Source organism: Schistocerca nitens, chromosome 4 (assembly GCF_023898315.1).
Source record: "Schistocerca nitens isolate TAMUIC-IGC-003100 chromosome 4, iqSchNite1.1, whole genome shotgun sequence".
Taxonomy (NCBI): domain Eukaryota; kingdom Metazoa; phylum Arthropoda; class Insecta; order Orthoptera; family Acrididae; genus Schistocerca; species Schistocerca nitens.
The window spans coordinates 119,385,340-119,404,850 of record NC_064617.1 but is presented as its reverse complement, the minus strand read 5'-3'; positions in this window follow the sequence as shown (position 1 = coordinate 119,404,850).

The following is a 19,511-nucleotide window of genomic DNA, read 5'->3' as shown; positions in this document are numbered from 1 at the left end:
AAGCGGGTCGCTTCACCTGCGAGTTTTGTCGTACCGGAATCTCTTTCTCTGCCACTGACGCCGTTAAGGTATTCAGCCGTAACTCTGAGTGTGCGTTTCGTGCCATATCCGGCATCACTTGGTCCCTGACCCAACGCAGCCATCTCATCCCTCCGACCAACTAAAGCTTGTTGTTGTTGTTGTTGTTGTCTTCAGTCCTGAGACTGGTTTGATGCAGCTCTCCATGCTACTTGATCCTGTGCAAGCTTATTCATCTCTTCTAAAGCTTAGAATGCCCATTTTCGCAACGTGGTCGTGCCAGACAGGAATTACTCAGCTAGAGAAATATGGAAGGTGACACGATCTCCCTTGAGACAGGTTAATGGTTATATACAGGGTGGTCCATTGATCGTGACTGAGCCAAATATATTACGAAATAAGCATCAAACGAAAAAACTACAAAGATCGAAACTCGTCTAGCTTGAAAGGGGAAACCAGATGTCGCTATGGTTTGCCCACTAGATGGCGCTGCCATAGGCCAAACGGGTATCAACTGCGTTTTTTAAAATAGGAACCCCCATTTTTTATTACATATTCGTGTAGTACGTAGATAAATATGAATGTTTTAGTTGGCCCACTTTTTTCGCTTTGTGATAGATGGCGCTGTAATAGTCACAAACGTATAACTACGTGGTATCACGTAACATTCCGCAAGTGCGGACGGTATTTGCTTCGTGGTACATTACCCGTGTTAAAAAGGACCGTTTACCAATTGCGGAAAAGGTCGATATCGTGTTGATGTATGGCTATTCTGATCAAAATGCCCAACGGGCGTGTGCTATGTATGCTGCTCGGTATCCTGGACGACATCATCCAAGTGTCCGGACCGTTCGCCGGATAGTTACGTTCCGGAAGTGTTCAGCCACATGTGAAACGTCAACCACGACCTGCAACAAATGATGTTACCCAAGGAGGTGTTTTAGCTGCTGTCGCGGATAATCCGCACATCAGTAGCAAACAAATTGTGCGAGAATCGGGAATCTCAAAAACGTCGGTGTTAAGAATGCTGAAACGTCCCGTTTGAACAATTATACAAGACTATGCTTAAACTGACACACAATATTTTTAGCGCAACGCAATCTGACTTTCAAAAATCCCTACAAAAGAATGGCCCTGACTAACATTAACCTATACCTTTCACAAATCACTTACCTCACCAAAAATCTTCGTTACTCGAACTACTGCAATACAGCGAGCGCCACTACTGCCAGCTAAATAAAAGATTCAAACTACTGAAGGCACTAACTACTGATAGGCATAGTTAGCAAATGAAAGATTTTAATAGAGAACAAACAATGTATTTACCTTAATAGTGTTGAAAAATCATAATATATATATAAGTTCATAACATCCTGTGGTGTCACCGCCAGACACCACACTTGCTAGGTGGTAGCTTAAATCGGCCGCGGTCCATTAGTACATATCGGACCCGCGTGACGCCACTGTCAGGATCGCAGACCGAGCGCCACCACAAGGCAGGTCTCGAGAGACGTACTAGCACTCGCCCCAGTTGTACGGACGACATTGCTAGCGACTACACGTACGAAGCCTTTCTCTCAATTGCCGAGAGACCGTTAGAATAGCCTTCAGCTAAGTTAATGGCTACGACCTAGCAAGGCGCCATTTGTACCATTGCATGTATCTCAAGATAGTCTCACTTGTATCATCAAGAATGCTGTATTCCAAAGGACGATATAAAAGTTAAGTGTTCTAGTAGATACGTTCTTTTCTTTATCACATTCATTACGAATCCTGTTCCAGACTTCGCGCCAGTCGGCGTGTGTGTACGTGTGCCCTTTCGGCTACCCGTCTCTGTGGACTGGCTGCCTTGTCAGTCCACTACACATCCAGTCTTACAAATTTCAAAACTCCGCCATCTCTCTCCCCACATCCACCACTGCTGGCGGCTCACCTCCAACTGCCCAACGCTACGCGCTGTTCACATCCAGCTGCCGCTGCTCAACACTACAATCGCAGACAACAATGCAAACTAGCCACAGACTGCACACAGCACAGCCAGTGATTTTCATACAGAGCGCTACGTGGAGTTACCAATAAGAAAACCTAAACAGCCTACTTACAATGCTACATCAACATCGATTGCAGCCGTACCATATTTCTATGCACCAGGAATTGCAGGGCGACGACTTTGAACGTCGTGTACAGTTCTGCCACTGGGAACAAGAGAAATTACGGGACGATGACAGATTTTTTGCACGCGTTCTATTTAGCGACGAAGCGTAATTCACCTACAGCGGTAATGTAAACCGGCATAATATGCACTATCGGGCAACGGAAAATCCACGATGGCTGCGACAACATCGAGACCCTGGCGGGTTAATGTATGGTGCGGCATTATGGGAGGAAGGATAATTGGCCCCCATTTTACCGATGGCAATCTAAATGGTGCAATGTATGCTGATTTCCTACGTAATGTTCTACCGATGTTACTACAAGATGTTTCACTGCAGGACACCCCAACATGATGAATGTCCGGCACGTAGCTCGCGTGCGGTTGAAGCCGTACTGAATAGCATATTTCATGACAGGTGGATTGGTCGTCGAAGCACCATACCATGCCCCGCACGTTCACCAGATCTGAGGTCCCCGTATTACTTTCTGTGGGGAAAGTTGAAGGATATTTGCTATCGTGATCCACTGACAACGCCTGACAACATGCGTCAGCGCGTTGTCAATGCATGTGCGAACATTACGGAAGGTGAACTACTCGCTGTTGAGAGGAATGTCGTTACACGTATTGCCAAATGCATTGACGTTGACGGACACCATTTTGATCATTTGTTGCATTAATGTGTTATTTACAGGTAATCACGCTGTAACAGCATGCGTTCTCAGAAATGGTAAGTCCACAAAGGTACATGTATCACAATTGAACAACCGAAATAAAATGTTCAAACGTACCTATGTTCTGTATTTTAATTTAAAAAACCTACCTGTTATCAACCGTTCGTCTAAAATTGTGAGCCATATGTTTGTGACTATTACAGCGCCATCTATCAGAAAGCGAAAAAAAGTGGTCCAACTAAAGCATTCATATTTCTTTACGCACTACACGAATATGTAATAAAAATGGGTTTTCCTATTTTAAAAAACGCAGTTGATGTCTGTTTGACCTATGGCAGCGCCATCTAGCGGGCCAACCATAGCGCCATCTGATTTCCCCTTCAAGCTAGACAAGTTTCGTTCTTTGTAGTTTTTTCGTTTGACGCTTATTTCGTGAGGTATTTGACACGGTCACGAGCAGTGGACCACCCTGTATAATGTTGCCACAACCGAAGCTGAAAGATATGGGCAACTAATGGGATATGTCAAAATGGCGGGGAAATGGTTACAGATGACCCATCGTTTCAAGTAAACTCATGTTCAGAAAAAACAGAACACCTTGAACGAGTAGAGAGAGGACGTCCATATTCACAGGACGTGTACATTAGTGTGTGCCGCAGAAATGATTAGCACTGGAACCATTTCGGCCCGCGGGTTCAAGGTCAACATCGATGTCGCGAAGCAATACCACCTACCGGTAAACTTGCGGCTCTCGTGTGCGCTATAAATGAAAGATAATGGATCAGTGTGACTTGGACAGATGTGCAGAATGCCTCGCAGACGTATCCGCGAACAGTACCGCCAAATCAGTGAATTTGAAAGAGGGCGTGTTTTTGGCATGACAGAATGTGATGCATCCATTAGTGAAATTGCTGCTCGTGTGGGACGTGTGTGCAGAATGGTTCGCGGAAAGCGGTAGAACAAGACGCGAGGGGTCAGGTCACACCATCCAGACCACCCTAGAGAAGACCTACACCTCATCCGAATGGCATTGCAGTACAGATATGCGTTCTCCTCGGCTCTGGCGCAGCAGTGTAACACATCGTACACTATCAGGGGTGACAGTTGCATGGGGGCTTGCTTAGTTATATAATGAATGCAAATACTTTTAAAATTTTCAGTCGCTGTCTGTCCGATTACGCAGTCTCGTAAACGGTTGGCCCTGACTGGTATTTGTACGCAATCTGACTGCATAGAATAACAACAACGAACGAAAGAAAACTTCCGTTAACACAACTAATTAATTAAGTCCCCAGCAACTATAAAACCTAGGAAACAACAAAACACACGTGTAGCTGTTCTGTGTGTGGAAGTGTGATTCAACGTACACATCTGGCACGGTTCTTCCTCAATAAGACCAGATATTTTAAACACCATTTATACTGAAGTAATAAAAAAAAACAGAAATACTATAATTGCACATAGAAACCAGAAATACAGTCTAATACAAGAACACGAGCCAGATGCTTTGTTGACTGAACCTGTGACCAAGAGGCATTATTGTTTAAGACATTGAAATAATAAAAAAAAGGAATTTTTTACCTTCATATATATTGACGAAAAGTACACTCAGATCATTACAGCATCCCCAATCCAACAACATCTGGTGTCTAGCCCATCATAACAATATGACGACATCTGAACAAGCACTCTCCATGGGAACTTCTCAACAACGACTTACCACTGCTACATCTCAACAAGCACTGCCTACTGCTACTTCTCAATAAGCACTCGCCACCACGACTTCTCGATAAGCACTGCCAGTGGAGGCGGCTGAATAAAACTCTTTGGCGCAATCTCTGGCGCTGTGGCTCAGTGTAGCCACCTTTCACAGTACGTCGCGGTTTATTACGGCATGGGTTACGTGCTCGTTGTCCACTTCCCCGCCCACCTTAAGGAACTAATTGAGCCGCCATCATCTATTTTACACCCTGTTTTTAACGTACTTCCATCTGACTACGTTAATTTAAATTACTACTGTCACTGAGTTGCTGCTTTGCCTGACCATAAGCAGCGCCAGTAGCGCGTATCGATATATCCCCATTCGCAGTATCTTTGCTTGGCTGCTATTACTTCCCGGTCTTGTCGATTGTAAGCAGTTCGTAGGGACTTGGTCGCAGTGCGGATAGCAGTTCGAATTAGCAGTTCTGGTCGAGAAGTTCGGATTGCGAGTTCGGGTCTGCCAGTTGGTTGGAGCTCAGTCCGGACCTGCCAGTCTGGAAGTGGCAATGTGGCACTAGGGCAGTCGGGTTGGAGCAGCAGGGAGGTCTGCGTCCACATGGCTCGCCCGACCATTGCCGCCATGCATCACCTGAGCCGGGCCACAGTCTTGGTGGATCATCGGTCGGTCGTCCTACCTGACGACCCGTTTGGGCTCGCCGATCGTTCGTGAGTCGGCTGTGTGTGTGTTCATTGACTCCCGATTTGTCTTTGTGTGTGTATAGTTACCGTTGAGTATCGTTTAGGTCTTTGTGCAAGAGCTTGTGAGATTGTGTGTGTAGTTAGTGTGTTTTCCTTTGACAAGTAATTTAAATGTTGGCATAACGGCTCTGAGAGGTCGGTCGTCTGATCGGGCGACGTGTAATTGGTTCTCTGCTCTGAGCGCTTCTGGTCCCCTTCAATTATCATCTTGTGGAACTTAGCTCGGTCCTTTCCTGGTGCACGAATGTCGTTTAGCCAGTGGGCGTGTTTCCTCTGCATGGTTGGGTCCGAGCCAGTATTTCCCCCGTCGTGTGTGTCTGCAAGTGAGTGAGAGAGCACCAGCAGTGCAGTCGCGACGGAGCATCAGTCGCGGACGGTCCAACAGGCAGTCGGTCGGTTGGTACGGACCAGAGAAGACATCTCCGTGCGGTGCAGTCGCCTGGGTCCGCTGCCGGTCCCTGCGCAGTGTCGCAGCGTGTGTGGAGCTGTCCGATCGCTACGAGCTTTGTGGTTCACCGACCCAGGACGTCAAGGTTGAGTAGTAGTTTCAATTACCCAATCCACGTCCATTCATGATGTGGTGGTTCGTTTCGGTGGTTCGCTGTTGGCGAGATTTTCTGTTTGAATCCTCATGTACCGACTGGTGGCAAGCCAGTCGTTTGTCGGTCGGTCAGTAGCTGTCCCCTGGTTGCGTTTCGACGGATCAAATATAGCTGGGCTCACCCCCTGTCTCACCTAAGTGAGCGAGGGCGGACCGATCTTCCTGGAGGCCTTCTGAGTGCCACTTGTTTAGTTATCTGTTGTCAGCTATTTTAAATTGTAGGCTTATGGTTATTTGTTTTGTTTCTCAAATTTTGCAAAATTAATTTTTAAATGTATCTTTCAAGCTCAAACACTGCGGCCTTCTGCCTTTGGTTGTAAAGGTTATTAAATTACAATAAATGACAATTAGAAGCAGAAACTGAACTCCACCCTTGGCCCTTTCCACAATCCTGTTACCTGTTCTGCCCAGCGGGTTTAGCGGTCGTCTCACTAATACGGAACAAGAAATTACCATTAAAATGTAAGTTGTCTGTGAAACCTATTACAGGCACTTTTTCACATATGACTACTAAACGCGGACCATGAGAAGTAGAAAGATCAGCAGAATTCAGGCACGTGAGATGATGTTTGTTCGTAACCTGGTCGGAAGGACACTGAGGGGCAGAATCCGGACTGATGAAATCTGGCAACAGGCTCAGTTCGTAAGAGTACAAGTCAAAATGCCCTCGTGACGGCTCATGAGGTACGGACACATACAATGGACCGATGCTAACAGGCTACTAACAAGGGAACCTCCCCATCGCACCCCCCTCAGATTTAGTTATATGTCGGCACAGTGGATAGGCCTTGAAAAACTGAACACAGATCAATCGAGAAAACAGGAAGAAGTTGTGTGGAACTATGAAAAAATAAGCAAAATATACAAACTGAGTAGTCCATAAGCAAGATAGGCAACATCAAGAAGAAAGTGTACTCAGGAGCGCCGTGGTCCCGTGGTTAGCGTGAGCAGCTGTGGAACGAGAGGTCCTGGGTTCAAGTATTCCGTCGAGTGAAAAGTTTAATTTTTTATTTTCAATTTATGCGACAAACACTTATGTTTTCAAAACTTTTTTGGGAGTGATTATCACAACCACAAGAAAACCTAAATCGGGCAAGGTAGAAGAATCTTTTTACCCATTCGCCAAGTTTACAAGTTAGGTGGGTCGACAACGTATTCCTGTCATGTGTCGTATAGAATATATCAGACGTGTTTTCCTGTGGAGGAATCAGTAGACCTATGACCTTGCGATCAAATGTTTTCGGTTCCCATTGGAGATGCACGTCCTTTAATCTACTAATCGCACGGTCTTGCGGTGCGGTCGCAAAACACGGACACTAAACTTATTACAGTGAACAGAGACGTCAATGAACGAACGGACAGATCATAACTTTGCGAAAATAAAGAAAGTAAACTTTTCACTCGAGGGAAGACTTGAACCCAGGACCTCTCGTTCCGCAACTGCTCACGCTAACCACGGGACCACGGCGCTCCTGAGTTCACACCCCCTTGATGTTGCCTATCTAGCACATGGACTACTCAGTTTGTATATTTTATTTTTTCATAGTTCCACACAACTTCTTCCTTTTTTCTCGATTCATCTGTGTTCAGTTTTTCAAGGCCTATCCACTGTGCCAACTTTTAACTAAATCTGAGGGGGGTGCGATGGGGAGGTTCCCTTGTAAGAGTAGAGTCTGATCTGAAAATCTGAGACAGAAGTCCAAGAAGAAGAAGACAAAGACTCAGTAGTGGAGAGGACATACCTGGAGAAGGTAGAGAAGTTTAAGGACGGTAATTGGTGGGGAAGCATCGTATCCCAACCGATTAAGGTGAAACGAAGTGGGTTGATGACGATGATGGTAGTCTTTACACTGACTGGATATATAGGAAGTATCTATCGCCGCGAAAGCCACAATATCTTCATTTCTTTACGATTTCCTTGGAGATTAAGAAAATCCTTAAAGACATCCTGGCGAAGAGGGGGCAGAAAAAGTGACCAGAAAAAAGAGAAAAGGACGGTTTAACAATTAAACGGGAGTGGTACCTCAATTCTCCTGCCTCAGTTATTGTTAACCTCTGCCTACGAGGTGAGGCCTTTCCCTCTGCCCGCGACTGAAAACGCAGGCTTGTCAAATTGTCATTTCTACAGTGCCATCTCGTTCGAGAAGCATCACAAACAAACGATTGGTACGCAACTACCCAACACACGTCTGTCTCTAACATGATTTATGTGGCAACAGTCCACTTAGTTCGCACAGATGATACCTACACAGCTCCATCATATTCCGTTGTGGAGTCCTTCCTGCTACTTCGTTATGGTGTTCAAGGATGTCCAACGTCGGCGAGCGGGCTGAAGCAAGTATGCTGTCTGGCCGAAGACTTCTGATTTCTGTCAGTTTCTGCCAACTGAGGATTGTTCAGGCTGTATTACTTCTTAGTATTTTACTGAAGTATAAGTGAAATGGAAAATTAATCTCACATATAGTATTTCATTTTACTCTAATTTCTTGTCGTGAGTGAAATCTCCGAATCTCATCTTGAGAAATGAGCAATTGATTTTGGCGCAAAATATAGCAAATACGAGTATATTGATTGGAGCTGATAACGAAATAGCTCCTTCAAGCTCCAGGCGAATTGTTGTTCTCAGCACTTTATATTTATATAGTTTAAGTAATATTGTTCAATAAGGCTTCACTTTTATTGAACCTGCTTAAAAATTATGAAGTTTGCTTCATAATGCAGAAAGGTAGTTTTATTAAAGGGAGCGGGCGGGGGGGAGGGGGGAGGCGGATTAAGGGGACTTGTCTTTGGCAGCTCTGTCACGGGGGCAGGATTACCTGGAACCACTCGGGCGAAATGTACGCAATGTATGTCAGAATGCTTTTCTTTAAGCAGTACGGAAATTTGCGAGTTCTACTGTGAGAAAATTTCTGTAGGTTACCAGAATAATCGGAGATCTGAATCATGGGAAATACATGTCTTTGAAAGACTAATGCGAAATGAAAATACCTATTTTCATTCTATATTTAAGATACGTTTTTGAAAAACTATTTTCTATTTTATCTGAAATACGTAAAAGATTCTGTATTTGTAGAAGGTAAAATACTCCTCTTGAATTTTTTATTTCATTCTTTGTAGTTTTCATTTGTTTAATAAGCCATTTGTTTAAATAGAAATAGTTCCACGACGGATATAGACGGCGCAATAAGCGCCAAAGGTATACCTTGAAAGTATCATGTCCAAAATTATCTTTAAAAGTGAAATTACCTAATCCAAAATTGTTTCCCTTTTAATTAGTGAAAGTATCAAAGATAAAATTGTTCCAAAATAATTATTCAACAAACCTGCATCTGACTGCTTCTGCGAACTTGTTTCGTGCACTCCTCCATTTTGCCAGTAATGAAACAAGTATTTGACTCAGCAATCAAGTTTAAGAGAATAATACTGTTTGTGCAATGGCATTAAGATGGTACTGAAAAATTAACTTTTGACCCTGATGTTTACTTAATGACTTGAATAATGCCAATGCAATGGCATAAAACTAGTTACATATTTGAAATACCTTTGTTCTGATAACTTTAACTATATGAAAATCGACTTCATACCATGAACTGCACATATATATTGCATAGAGGCCTCATTTTCTCTACGTCATTTCATTTGGTGGGTAACTTTACTTTTCTACTGATTTTCATATTCAATACAAGCAAAAGATGTGGATTATGATTCAGGCTATAGATTTAAACACAATGCTGATCTCACTATATGTATATTGTTAAAAATTTAAATCATATACAAAACTATCATTTCCAACATTTTTGTAGCACGAATCACTCTTACAAAAAATTTTACAAAACGCCTGTTGCCTCAAAACTCGGATGTACAAATCCTAACTCTGAACATTATCTAACAAAAACCGTTTTGAAATCATTTATAGATTATCCCATTAACGTACTAAAGTTTGCTCAGTGTACAACCTGAAAAATGCGTAGCGCGAATCCTACCTTACAGCTGTCACCACACGTCTGCTTCCCCTGGGCAACTAGCTGCGACGACTGAGTTTTTTACTGCGCGCGCCTGGCTCACTTAACCATCAAAAATTCTCCTACTCAAAGATATTATACTCATTCCATCTTGCGGTTGGCAACTATTGACTTTATTTTCTGGATATACCCTGATCAGACCTTAGCACATACATTTCAACCTGTCAAGTGAACACAACCCTGACCCTAATTATTCGAAAAAGCAGTAATACTTGATTAGAGATTATGTGTTTACTGTAGAAAATGAATCCTTTAAGGCTCTTATTGAAGATACGCAACTGTTATTTCTCGCGCCAAAAACTCTGTGCCGGTAAACAAGAAATAAAAAATTGCCGAAAAATACATAGGATATGTAGAGAATCCAAAAGAAGCTTTGGAAAAGGTTGATTTTGTAAGCGCCACTGCTGAATTCGGTCATCATCCAATCCAATAGAAGTTATCTTGGATTGATTGTGAAAAATTTGAACGAAAAAGATAAGCTTTGGGCTGAAGACGGTTTAAGAGAGCACACAGATACGATAAAGTAGCTGCACAGATTGTGGAGATTCATTCTGAATTTGATTTAAAACTGACAAAAATCGTGAAAGTTATTACTGACACTGGATCAAATATTGTTGCTAAATATAGGGTGGAGAACCTCCACGCCCACAACGGCAAGTGGCCAACACAAAAGGTCTACTGCCATCTCTGCATATTGGTTATTTTCTCTGAGGTCTTGCAGGATGTGGGTACTGCGATGTCTGTGTACGTCTGGTTATGATTAACCATTGATACGCGCTCATCTGGAGATAGATTGGGTCGAAAGATGAACAAACGGCAGCGGTTTGAAGGGCAGAGGGAAAAAAGTGCCAATGCAAGAGCCAAAGGAAGAAAAAAACCTCTGCGATAGTTGGGTCGGGTTCTATGAGCAGTAACGGTTTTCTTGCTGCCTGCAACTGGTCATGCAAGGGTAGGGTAGTAGTGGGTATCATGCAGGCGGATGCCTTTGACGTTGTGGAGAAGTGTTACTCAGTGGCTGCAGCTGGGTATTGACGTTGACTTCTCGGTCAGCATCAACATATCTGTAACAGTTGGGTTCACCATCGTTTAGTATCCGATAGGTCATATATCGGATTCACAGAGTACGGTAGCGTTGGCAGTTTGTTTGTGCGTTACTGTGCGAGCTTGCCGGTTTACCTGCTGTAGCCTGTTGGTCGACTTTGAAAGCAGCTGGCATATCCAGTCAATGTTGATGATCAGCAGAAGCTTGCCGGTTTTGTTGCTTGCGAGTGTATGTTAGATCGCCATAGGTGATCATGCCCTAGCTATCAGTGCCTTATGCTTATGCTTCCACCTATCGTTGTGATTATAGCTTCCCAGAGTAAGGATGAAAATATTGTTCGAATGTCTCGAGTACCTGTATAGTCGTGTGGCGGGTTTTCTGAACACTTCCTTCGGGGTTTCAAGGCGGCACTCAATGTGAAGATCCACGGTGCGTGTGTAGCGTGGAGCGTTGCTAATGATGCGTAGCACTTTGTTCTGTATGACTTGCAGGCGGCGCAGGCGTGTAGAAGCTGCGTTTCCCCGATCAGAGCTGCGTACATCAGAAGTCTAATCAGTGTCATGTATGTGGACCTCGATACCCTCCTGTTCAGTGTGCTTTCCCTGTTGAGCATTGGGTAGAGTAGTTATGTGGTCGTCGTCCCCCTCCCCCCCCCCCTGTAACTTTCCGGGCCAGCGAGACACCGAGATATCTGACTTTCTCTCGGAAACATGTTGGGCATGCATGTAGTGTTAGCTGTCTACAGTGTCGATGTTTGCGCAGTAGGTTCGGTCTGTGTGTGAACAGAACCGCTTAGCACTTGTCGACGTTTACTTTAATACACCATCGTTCCAACCAAGATTCAGCCGTTCTGAGTGCCGTCTGTATTCGGAAAATACACTCCTGGAAACTGAAATAAGAACACCGTGAATTCATTGTCCCAGCAAGGGGAAACTTTATTGACACATTCCTGGGGTCAGATACATCACATGATCACACTGACAGAACCACAGGCACATAGATACAGGCAACAGAGCATGCACAATGTCGGCACTAGTACAGTGTATATCCACCTTTCGCAGCAATGCAGGCTGCTATTCTCCCATGGAGACGATCGTAGAGATGCTGGATGTAGTCCTGTGGAACGGCTTGCCATGCCATTTCCACCTGGCGCCTCAGTTGGACCAGCGTTCGTGCTGGACGTGCAGACCGCGTGAGACGACGCTTCATCCAGTCCCAAACATGCTCAATGGGGGACAGATCCGGAGATCTTGCTGGCCAGGGTAGTTGACTTACACCTTCTAGAGCACGTTGGGTGGCACGGGATACATGCGGACATGCATTGTCCTGTTGGAACAGCAAGTTCCCTTGCCGGTCTAGGAATGGTAGAACGATGGGTTCTGTTGTGTCGATTCCCTAAGGTCTCGACACAATGAGTGGCTAGGTGCACGCGAAACTAACGCAGACGGGCGTAAATTCTGAAACAGGAGACTGGATGAAAACTATAAAGAAAAGAAGAGAGATTTTAATATACTTAACTTTAATGTAGTCTTGTTCTTGTTGAAATACATCTCTTGCATAGTAGTAAGCAATTAGCAATGATACACATGGCGCCTTGCTAGGTAGTAGCGATGGACTAGCTGAAGGCTATTTAATCTGTCTCTCGGCAAATGAGAGGAAGACGTGATACGTCTTGTCGCAAGCTATGTCGTCCGTACAACTGGGGCGAGGTCATGTCCGTGTCTTGTGACCTGCCATGTGGTGGCGCTAGGTTTGCGATTACACAGTGGCGACACGCGGGTCCGACATGTACTACAGGACCGCGGCCGATTTAAGTTACCACCTAGCAAGTGTGGTGTCTAGCGGTGACACCACATTCCTCCCCCGCAAATCGGCGAACGGTCGTGAGATAAGGCTTCCGCCCGCCGTGGGGAGGACCCCATGTTGACGTATGCGATGAGGTGGGGAGCCTAACAACAGGCGAGGCTGTGCCACCCGCACCCGGCCATTCGGTCCGAGGGGAGCTAGGAAACGCCTGCAAACCTAGTCCAGGGTGCACGTCAACATGAGGTGTATGCGCACGTAATGATATAAGAGGAGCCGCGGGGTCGACCTCCATGTGGTCGGAGCACCCGACGGGCGAAGACGACATCTGGTCCGGAGCGGGCAAGAGGTCCATGGCGGAGGACGGCTGGTCACGGGAAGCGAGCGGCGGCGCGTGACCCAGGGAGGCGCGAGGCGGCTGCAGCGAAGCGTCCGCTGCTGGCGGCGCCGGCGGCGGCTGCGGCGGCGCGACGCCATGAGGCAAAATGGAAGGCAGCGTCGGTAACACCTGGGGATGAGGCGAGCCAGTAGATGGGTCCCCAGGGCGCTGACCTGACGGCTCCGTCGCTGAAAGCAGACGGGGAGCGGCAGAACCCAGGCGACGACAGAGGCGCAGCTGATTGAGATGCCGACGCACCTCACCAGAGGCCCCCAAAACCAAATACATCGCGCGGCCGAGGCAGCGAAGAATGCGCCCTGCGAGCCAACGCTGTGAACCGCGATAGTTGCGATAATAGACAACGTCGCCAGGAGCAAAAGCAGGAGTCTGCCGCTGCACAGGAACCTGATGTGGCGGATGCAGCAAAGACATCAGAGTTCGATGAGATCGACCATGGAGCAATTCAGCCGGCGAGCGACCATCGCGGGGCTGAGAGCGATACGAAGACAAAAAGAGCAACAAAGCGTCCTCCCGAGAATGCGACTCTTTCAATTTCAACATCTGGGACTTGAAAGTCCGGACCAATCGTTCAGCGGCACCGTTGGACTGAGGCGAAAACGGCGCGGATGTCAGATGTTGAATACCATTGGCCTTGCAGAACGACTGAAATTCTGCGGACATGAATTGTGGGCCATTGTCGGAAACAATAGTCTGCGGAAGACCCTCAATGCAAAAGATAGCAGACAAGGCTTGGATTGTGGCAGAAGACGTCGTGGAAGACAGCCGGACAACAAAAGGAAAATTACTGAAAGCATCGACCACAACCAACCATCGAGCATTCCAGAATGGACCAGCAAAATCGATGTGCAAGCGTTGCCAAGGGGAAGTGGCTTTCGGCCATGCAAAGAATTTCCGCGGCGGTGCGGATTGTTGTTCGGCACACGCCACGCAAGAGGAGCACATATTCGTAATCGCAGCATCGATTCCGAACCAAGTACAGTGCTGTCGAGCAAGTTGTTTCGTTCGCACTAGACCCCAATGTCCTTGGTGAAGAAGCTTTAAGACAGAGGACTGTAACGAACGTGGGACTACGACTCGAGACTGATCATTATCGGAACGCAACAACAAAACACCACGTCGTACAAAAAGTCTCTCCTTGTGAGCAAAAAAACGGCGAACCAAAGGATCCTCGATCCGTGACTTTGACAAGGGCCAGTGCGTAGCAACAAAACGCAAAACAGTAGCAAGGACAGGGTCAGCAGCTGTGGCTGTAGCTACACGACGAAAATCAATCGGAAACGATGCGACCACGTCATCGGCTTCCGAATCAATGAACATGCAAGCAAGTTCGGAAGAATCGAATGCGTTATCCTCCGCAACAGGCAAACGGGACAACGCATCAGCGTTGCCGTGCTTAGCAGTGGACCGATACAAGATATCGTAGCGGTACTGCGAGAGAAAAAGTGACCAGCGAATGAAGTTCTGCGCTGTACGTGGAGGTACAGGCTTGTTCGGATGAAAAAGCGATGTCAAAGGTTTGTGGTCCGTGATGATGGTAAAGTGACGACCATACAAGAAATCGTGAAACTTTGTTACACCAAACACAAGAGCCAAAGCTTCCTTCTCTATTTGTGAATAATTTCTTTGCGCAGATGAGAGCAATTTGGACGCAAAGGCAATAGGGCGATCATGCGAGCCATCTTTGTGCGCAAGCACAGCACCGATCCCGAAATCCGAGGCATCTACCATCAACAAAAGGGGTTTTCGGGGATCGAATGGCGTAAGGCAAGTATTTGAAAGGAACGCCGATTTCAACTGGCGAAAGGCGCGTTCGCATTCCGTCGTCCAGACGAACGGAACATTTTTACGGCGTAAGCGATGAAGCGGAGCTGAAATGGAAGAAGCATTGCGCACAAATCGGTGATAATAATTTACCTTACCCAGCACACTCTGTAGCTGTTTTAAGTTCTGCGGTGACGGCAAGTCCTGAATGGCACGAAGGTGCTCTGGACTCGGATGTATACCTTGGGCATTTATGACATGGCCCAGGTACGGTAAGTCACGAGCAAAAAACACACATTTGTCCTTTCTCAAGCGAAGACCATTCTGACGCAAGACCTGAAATAATGTCCGGAGAGTCTGCAAATGTTCGGCTTCTGTCTTTCCTGAGATCACAATATCGTCCAGATAGTTCGCAGCCGTAGGGACCGACGCACAAATAGTTTGTAAATATTGCTGAAACAATGCAGGGGCGGATGCACACCCGAATGGCAGTCTTTTGAAGCGATACAAGCCAAGATGCGTGTTGACCACTAAGACGCGCTGGGATTCTTCGTCCACAGGTATCTGCAAGTACGCATCTGCTAGGTCCAATTTTGAAAAATATTTTCCCGGGCACAGTTTGTCAAAAAGATCTTCCGGGCGGGGCAAAGGAAAAGTAGCAGTCACAAGTTGCGGATTCACAGTTGCCTTGAAGTCCACACAAAGTCTCAGTTTTCCGGAAGGTTTTGGCAAAATTACTAAGGGTGAGGCCCAGAGAGAAGCCTGCACACGTTCAATTACACCTTGAGATTCTAAATCGTGCAATGTTCTTGCGACCTCATCACGCAATGCGTGGGGAACATTGCGCGCTCTGAAAAATTTTGGTTGCGCGTTATCTTTCAGTTCCAAATGCGCTTCATAGTTCTTAGCGCAACCAAGGCCCGGTGCAAAAATGTCTGCAAATTCTTCACAAAGACTAGAAACGCTGGCGGAAGGCACAGTCTGATTCACTGATAGGACCTGATTTACTATAGACAAATTAAACAATTGAAACAAATCTAAGCCAAACAAGTTCACTGCACTAGAGGAACGAAGAACATAAAATGACACAAGTTTTGTCTGTCCCTTGTATGTTGCAATAAGGCTGCACTGTCCCAACACAGGTATATGCTGTCCTGAGTAACTAGTTAACGTAACAGTTGCGGCACGCAATGGCGGGGCGCCCAGTTGTTTGTACGTGTCGTGATTGAGCAATGAAACTGCAGCTCCGGTATCGAGCTGGAATGGGATCACTTTTCCTGCAAAGTCTAAGTCCACAAAAAGTTTATTGTCTTGTTGACGACAAGAGCGACTGTCTCGTGCAATTTGAACTGATACAGGTCCAGAAGCACTTGCAACTTTACGGGATTTCCGGCGACGTCGACGCACACTTTGGGTGGGACGAACACAGTCACTGTTAGCTAAAGTGTCACTGGACGGGTGGGAATGAACGACATGAATGTCCATGGGCGAAGGTCCACGAGCCTGATTGTCCTGGGTGCGATTCCGGCGCGAAGCAAAGGGCCTGGAATTTGTGTGATTGTCTGATCTTAACTTTTTCTGGCAAACACTTTGTACATGTCCTTTCTTTTGGCAGTAAAAGCAAATAGCTTGGCGTGACGGGCAATTTTCACGCGAATGTCTAGTTGCACACCGCGGGCAAGATTTCACTGCATTTGCTTGCTTACGCGGCGCACGTGGTTGCAAGCTAGGCGGCCGCAGCGAAGTCGGGCGCGAGGGCCGCTTAGCGTCCCGTGCAGCGGGCCGATTAATGTGACACACTGCTGGCGAAGTTTCAAATGATTCCTGAGCAAAGTCAAGTGTGTCTTGCCTGTCCAATATGTCTATCACTTGTTGCAGGGAGGGATTAACTAGTTTCAAAATCTGTTCCCTTATGCGAACATCAGAAACGTTCTGTGCAATTGCATCACGCACCATAGTATCTGAATATGGGAGGCCACATTCACAGGCAAACGCGCAGTCTCTAGTAAGGCCTTGCAAAGTTGCTACCCACTCCCTGTTAGTCTGACCGGCCGTACGTTTTGTACGAAAAAACGTATACCGTTTTGCAACTACATTTACTGTTTCTTTGAAATAGGCATCTAAAGCCGACAAAATTTCCTCGTAGGTCAGAGTTGCTACGTCGCGTCGGGGAAACAATTTCACTATCACCCGGTAGGTAGACACACCGACACAAGAAAGCAAAAACGGCTGCCGCTCTTTACCTTGAATTCCATAAGCAGTGAGGTGGAACCGGAACTGATCGGCCCACTCAGTCCAGCTTTCGGTTGTGGCTTCAAAGGGCCGAAATGGCGGTGCGACAGCGTTGTGTGGCTGCGGTAGCGATGAAGCGGCTGCCGCCGCATCGGTTTGCAGCGCACGTTGACCCTGGACGAGCTGTCCAAGGGCTTCCAATAACGCCTGCGTCTGCTGATTCTGCAAGCGAAAAAATTCGGACAGTACATCTGGAGAATGCGGCGAAGCCATGACACAAGCAAATTAGAGCAAATAGAACACAAAGACTGCAACGTGGGCGCGGCACCACTCCTCGGCGCCAAAATATTGTTGTGTCGATTCCCTAAGGTCTCGACACAATGAGTGGCTAGGTGCACGCGAAACTAACGCAGACGGGCGTAAATTCTGAAACAGGAGACTGGATGAAAACTATAAAGAAAAGAAGAGAGATTTTAATATACTTAACTTTAATGTAGTCTTGTTCTTGTTGAAATACATCTCTTGCATAGTAGTAAGCAATTAGCAATGATACACATGGCGCCTTGCTAGGTAGTAGCGATGGACTAGCTGAAGGCTATTTAATCTGTCTCTCGGCAAATGAGAGGAAGACGTGATACGTCTTGTCGCAAGCTATGTCGTCCGTACAACTGGGGCGAGGTCATGTCCGTGTCTTGTGACCTGCCATGTGGTGGCGCTAGGTTTGCGATTACACAGTGGCGACACGCGGGTCCGACATGTACTACAGGACCGCGGCCGATTTAAGTTACCACCTAGCAAGTGTGGTGTCTAGCGGTGACACCACAGGTTCGATGACGGTTTGGATGTACCGTGCACTATTCAGTGTCCCCTCGACGATCACCAGTGGTGTACGGCCAGTGTAGGAGATCGCGCCCCACACCATGATGCCGGGTGTTGGCCCTGTGTGCCTCGGTCGTATGCAGTCCTGATTGTGGCGCTCACCTGCACGGCGCCAAACACGCATACGACCATCATTGGCACCAAGGCAGAAGCGACTCTCATCGCTGAAGACGACACGTCTCCATTCGTCCCTCCATTCACGCCTGTCGCGACACCACTGGAGGCGGGCTGCACGATGTTGGGGCGTGAGCGGAAGACGGCCTAACGGTGTGCGGGACCGTAGCCCAGCTTCATGGAGACGATTGCGAATGGTCCTCGCCGATACCCCAGGAGCAACAGTGTCCCTAATTTGCTGGGAAGTGGCGGTGCGGTCCCCTACGGTACTGCGTAGGATCCTACGGTCTTGGCGTGCATCCGTGCGTCGCTGCGGTCCGGTCCCAGGTCGACGGGCACCTGCACCTTCCGCCGACCACTGGCGACAACATCGATGTACTGTGGAGATCTCACGCCCCACGTGTTGAGCAATTCGGCGGTACGTCCACCCGGCCTCCCGCATGCCCACTATACGCCCTCGCTCAAAGTCCGTCAACTGCACATACGGTTCACGTCCACGCTGTCGCGGCATGCTACCAGTGTTAAAGACTGCGATGGAGCTCCGTATGCCACGGCAAACTGGCTGACACTGACGGCGGCGGTGCACAAATGCTGCGCAGCTAGCGCCATTCGACGGCCAACACCGCGGTTCCTGGTGTGTCCGCTGTGCCGTGCGTGTGATCATTGCTTGTACAGCCCTCTCGCAGTGTCCGGAGCAAGTATGGTGGGTCTGACACACCGGTGTCAATGTGTTCTTTTTTCCATTTCCAGGAGTGTATGTTCGACGGTCTCCCATCTGGCGCAAGGATGGCCGTATCATCCGCGTAGCGGTAATTTTGTGGGACGGAGGAGTCTTTCCCTGCCTTCCTGAACATCAGGACCTTGGCTACCTTCCAAAAGTCAGGGACGTGTTGGTGTTTTAAGATGGCATTCGTTATGTGTGCAAGGTATTCTACGGCTCTATCCGTGAACTCCTGGAGGACGCAGTTTTGAATGCGACCGGGCCTAGGAGCTTTCCTAGCAACTGTATGCGTGATAGCCCATGTAATTTCGTTTGTACTGGATCAAATACTGTCGAAGGTTTTAAAATATATGGAAGAGATTCGGATACAAGAACAAGTGACAGAGATTCAGTTCATGTGCAAAATGATGCAGTTGTGCATGATGATGATGATGATGGTGGTGGTGGTGATGCATTAAGATTAAGAGAATATCCATAGACATTTGAAGGTTTTGAAGAGCTGCAGCTACCTTACCCTGAGAGGTGCGCCACGCACACACATAACATTTAACAGCATACAGAGATACGGATAAAGCCATGTCTCAAAGTAATTCATATAGAACATTTTATCATGCAGCGATCTCAATATGTCC